Source organism: Papaver somniferum, chromosome 9 (genome assembly GCF_003573695.1).
Source record: "Papaver somniferum cultivar HN1 chromosome 9, ASM357369v1, whole genome shotgun sequence".
Classification (NCBI taxonomy): Eukaryota; Viridiplantae; Streptophyta; class Magnoliopsida; order Ranunculales; family Papaveraceae; genus Papaver; species Papaver somniferum.
Genome location: NC_039366.1, coordinates 15556447 through 15562140, shown reverse-complemented (window position 1 = coordinate 15562140; position 5694 = coordinate 15556447). Strand labels below are relative to the sequence as shown.

The 5694-nt window shown below is 34.5% G+C and overlaps 1 long non-coding RNA gene across 2 annotated transcripts; it reads right to left on the bottom strand.

The window, feature by feature from the left end:
• Positions 1 to 251: 251 nt before the first annotated feature.
• On the bottom strand, positions 252 to 3438 carry LOC113313623. 2 transcript variants are annotated; one of them, XR_003341962.1, is made up of 4 exons: positions 3208 to 3438; positions 1927 to 2651; positions 1565 to 1734; positions 252 to 645 (listed from the first exon to the last, which is right to left on the bottom strand). It is a non-coding gene; the product is annotated as an uncharacterized LOC113313623 (long non-coding RNA). The 2 variants fall into 2 exon arrangements; XR_003341961.1 differs by having other exon boundaries at positions 1565 to 1731.
• Between the last annotated feature and the right edge of the window lie 2256 nt (positions 3439 to 5694).

The window sequence follows — 5694 nt, the reverse complement described above, 5'->3', positions numbered from 1 at the left end:
CTCTAACATAAGCTTCTCTACTCTACCAATAGAGCAGCATACCAATCCCCATCTATAAAATAAAAACTTATAGTTAGCAATTGATGGAGAAGCCATGTCTCAGTTCTTTGTTATTGCGATCTTGGACAAACGAACACCGGAAGGTAAAAAAACAGAAGAGAACTTGGGACAATTGTTTAAAGTTGTCCGACTTCGTAGAATATTTTCTAATGAACGACCAAATACGGGAAATAAAAACAAAAGCAATCACATTATAGCAAACAATCACATTGATGCTCCAAAAAAAACAATGGCTTTAGTATATAATATAAAAGTAAACATCTCGGTGGTAAATGCTTGCTAATAGATGAGTTTTCTTAATTAGCCTATCAGTCTATTGGCAGCTTCGGTTGGTAGCATTTTAAAACTCTACAGTAGTGTAAACTTTTTATCATAGAAACCTTCATGAACCATTTCTCAAACAAGACCCGTAGAAACCTTCATGAACCATTTCTCAAACAAGACCCGTTCTTCACTGTCGGTCCACATGATTATATTGTTCTGGTGATTGTCATGAATGATGAGATCCTACAGACTTCTCATACAATACCTATTGTTGGCGTTGGGTTGCATCCGACGGGGAAAGATATTGATAATGTCCAAATTCTGGAAATATGAAACCACATAAGTTCACAGCACAGTACATTCTAAGAAAGAAAGAAAGAAAGAAAAAACGTGGATAACAACTTCTGAAGTCAATGTGAGATTTTATTCTGGCATTCAAAACAAACCACAAAAACTGAAAAAAAAAAAAAAAAAAAAAAAAAAAAAAAAGTTGAGCTTGAAACACATTTCACTAAAAATTAGGAGTTGGCAAGATGCAGTTCCATTGGACATGGGAATGTGGGCTCTGTTGAGAAAAAACAACCAAGAGGATTCAAGTCATGATCTGAGGTTTAAGTGGGCGGGCAGTGAGTACAATTTCAAGCCGTTTGGATAAGACATCCCATGCAATTTGGTAGGATGTCAAACAACAAAGAGAAATAAAAATGTGGTGGTTCCCTAAGCTGGTTGCTAATTCAGAGACCAGAGGATGACAACATAGCTAAATTTCTTTATCACCATGAAACAAAACCTGCCCTAGGTATCTTCAGGATGAACACTTTATGGATGTCTTTCCCTAAAACGAGGCTAGCACTGACGCATTACCCAAACCTATTGTAGCTCAGCAAAAATTTTGATACTCGCAAAAGTTGGATATTATCGATTTAGTGAGGTGAATCAAAATTGTATAAAGTGTTTATTTCACACACCATGTCTATTACTGTGTACAGAATGTACGCTCACCAGTTACCACTACGAAGCAGAAGTGTCTATAAACTGTGATTTGTTTCATTAAAAGTTAAAATCTTTAGGACTCTCAACACAGTGAATGTGAATTGTTAGCAGGCAAATATCACAAGAGAAAAATAGGTATAGGTTTATGGAGAAGAGTATAGTGGTCAAGTATCATTGTACTATGAGAGAGAGAGGGAGGGAGGGGGAGAGAGAGAGGGAGGGAGGGGGAGAGAGAGAGAGAGATGACCTTTTGATGATCCCCGGTTGTTTGCATTTCAATGTCCCACTCAGTATGACCACCAAATATCGTTTGAAGCTGGCTTGGTGTGCGAGAACATATCACTTCAGTTGCATCTTGGAGACCAATAATATACCCAGTTCAGGCCTTGATAATTAATATTGTTGCAATTTGTACTGCTGGATCATGCATCCAAAGCAAAACAGCAGTCAAAAGCATGCATATACGTTAATTGTTATGGAACAGAAACAGAAGAAAACTAACTCAGTTTGTCATTCAAATCAATTGTTGTCACAAGAAAACATAGTTCTGAACCATCATCATAACACAATGAAAAATGAGCTGCTTAAATATTCTACTAATTCCAATACCTTAATGTTGCCACTGAGTTCTGAGAAAGACGACTAGTGAGTTCCTCATGATACATATTCTTGTACTTCGGTTGGAGGAAAGCACACTGGGTGCATATCTTCAGGATGAACTTTTCAAGGATGTCAACTCAAACTCAGTATGTTCTGAATTTGATGGCACTATTTCATTATGCCTCAATCAGTCTCTAACATAAGCTTCTCTACTCTACCCAGCAGAGCAGCATACCTATCCCATCTATAAATGAAAAATCCAAAGTTGAGTATCATCCCTATCTATAAATAAAAACTCGGAAGTTTTGCATCATTAGCAATTGTAATGTTCATGGCCTCCAAATGTATAGTCGAAGACTGGAGATGGGTTCTTAGTAGAATCCAATCCAACCAAGCTGAAACTATAACTACTGTCCAAACAACAAATGACACCATAAAATAAATAGAAAACATGTTTCAGATGATCATACAAAATAAATTGGGTATCCTACTGACAATGATCATATAAAACAAATTGGGTATCATACTAGCACGGTAGTATAAAATAAATTGGGTACGATGATTTATAGTCGTATAAATTAGTTTATGCAGATGGTCATATGAATCAAATTGGATATCTGTATTGTTCTCGGATGATTTGGACTTTTTGCATGACAGCGACATAGAGCTTTTCGCAGTTCATCAGCCCTCAAATAAATATTTGATCTTTCGCTCTTGCTTAATGCAGGGTGCTCCTGTAGGATTGGTTTGGCAATGAGTTAGCAATTGTTACGGATTTATAAGCTGGCATACAAATACTAGGACTGATAGAATAACGTAAAGATCCAGGTAGAATACCAAAGGGAATACAAATACTTTGATATAAATACCAAAGTGGTCTGACATAGAGCTCATATGCAATTTACTAATCTTATGAAAAACCATGGACAAACAGGTAGAACATTAGTTTTGCTGAAGGAGTTTAACAAACACATGAAGTGCAATTCATATCAAATACCTGAAACCCAAACAAAATCCAAGCAAAAAAATAATTGTGCATGAGATTGAACAAACACTTAAAGTGCAATTTCATGGTTATGCATGTTAATCCCCGACAAACAATTGTGATCTTCATATGAAACATTGATCCAAAGAGATAAATTTAGTGATTAGAAACCATAATCCCATATCAGAAACATTAGAATCCAAATAAGAGTTAATTCATAATCTGTGTGTTCTAAATTGAATCTTCCCGTGGTTAAGATAAAACAAAGATTTCCAATAATACCATAGTTATAAACCAGTATATACCTTTGAATTAAACTTCGTTAGTCTCATCGATTCCCATAGAACTAAGTTAAAAATCAAATTGAATCCTACAAAAGCCAAGTATAGAATGTTGGTGTTGAAATAGAAAAACTGCAGCAACACATCTACTTCATCACCGAATTTACTTCACCCATCCATCAAACTCCATAACTCTGGTAGGGTTTTCACCGAAAAAGAAGAAGAAAATGAGGGGAAACTGGAGAGGAAAATGTTGGTTCGGTATGGCTTATTTACCTAACTCTCTGTCTGGTTTGGTTAAGTTAACCTTTTTAGGGGCTAGAACGTGATTTCCACCCGATTCTCTACCACCCATTTGACTCAGTCCGTCAACATACCTTGACTGAAACCTTGACCTTCTGTCAAGGAAAGTAGAAATCTTTGGATTTGCTTGAAGATTGCTCTTTATTTATAAAGGTAGCTGTCCTTACAACTAAGTGGGTCCAGACGGTGGTACAGGTAGTCCTTTGAAAATTGGGTTCATTGTCCTAATATTTTTAAACCATGGTTCTAATGAACGAGTAAAAATTAATATGGATGAAATGGACACAAAAAAAATAATAAGAATGAAATTGGATTCATCCTGACTTAAATTTAAAATAATAGCAAGGATGAAACTGGATGCATCCTGATGTAAATTAAAAATAAGAAAAATATTTTTAAATGGGTAGATGAAACTGTTTACATCCTGGTTATTTTTACATTTTTGTCAATTTAAACAGTATCAAATTTTACATGTCTTTTTCACGTAGGAATTATTGATTTTGGTCTATTTAACCAATTTTGTGTATTATTTTCTGTCTATTTAAAAAAATATCCTTCCAACAATTATTTAAAGTTAAAAATTGATCATTCCTTATACTGAGGAGAAGAATTTTGTGCTCTTACTTGAGCATCTCCAAGAGAAGGTGGAAGATTTATTTTTTAACGACACGTAGGATTTTAGACCTTCATTCTAACTAAGTTCATCTCCAACAGTAGGTCCTACAAAACAGAAGGGATGAAATACTAATTTTGAAGGTTTTGAAGAAAGTTTTATCTTGACCTTCGGAATGACCTCCATGTCATATTTTTTATTTTTAATAATTAATTAAAATGCAATTAAACGGTTAAGATTTCATCATATAAGATTTTCTAACAGTCAAATCTCTATATTATTGGAGATGGTTTATTAGTCATATGGTCATGTATTTAATATATGTGCAAATCCTCATAAATAAGGGTCTTTAAAAAAATCCACGTAGGATTTTTAACACCTGCTATTGAAGATGCTCTAAAGATATGCACTACGGTGAGCAGGTGTTGGTAAACAAATATAGCAGTTTAATGTCCTGCGGAAAGTTATCATAAAATTCAAAAATTATTTTTCTCATCTCTAGCCAGAGAATGAGCAGGACTATTGGCAAGTTTGTCCACAAACTTACTTACAGTACCAAAATTGTTAACTACCTATTATTAGTTAATGTCTAAATTGAACCCAGAATTGAACACTACGGTTAATCTCATCAACTTACTTGACTACTAACTCACACTATGACTCAAGAACAACTTTCTCCAATCCCAAGTTCAACATCCATTTTACTGCTTCTTTCTTTGCCCAACACTCTAAGTCATTCAGCTCCACATGTAACATTCAGTACTCCACCATAATATTCATTTTTGCCCCAATATAATAACCTGGAGAATTTCTAATGACAGGGGCGGAGCCAAGGGTTGACTAACCCTGGCTCTAGCCCCCCTAAATTCTCAAAAACAACATAAAAACTCTTTGTTTTACCTATTTTTTTATATTTAGACCACCAATAATAGTATTTTAGCCCATTAAAAGTCCCTACATTTTTACAGATGAATTTTAGCACCCCTAGAATTTTTTTCTGGCTCCGCCACTGGACTAATGATTATCCCTGACATTTCAATCTTAGAATCATCCACGTTTATTTAAAAGAAATCTTGAATTAGAGGTATCCAACTGTGGAAGAGTTTTCATTATCTCTACCATTCACAACAATAGAATTACAATGAGAAGTCATGTTAAGAATTTTCACAACAATATCATGTATGTTTGATTTCATTTCTTGAAATATAAGGTTGCACCTGGATTTCCACAAATACCAAAGAGCAATCATACACATGTAAACACAATCCTAAGAAAACAATGTTGGAGAAATTATATTATTACTCCCTATAAAATTGAGCATACTAATAACCCAAGTTAAAAGGTTCCCAAATTGAGGCCGAAAGATATCTATATTAATGTTAATGCATAACCACATTGATCTAGCATAGGGAAAATTAATGAAAAGATCGCCTCCAAATTCCATACTAGCATAAAAAAACTACAATGGGTATCTATTTATAGATTGTACCAAAAAATCTTATCCCTGGTAGGGAGAATATCATCAAGACACTTCCATATAAAAAGTTTAATCATATGTGTAACTTAAGACCCCAAAGAAAATTTCATATCTTAAC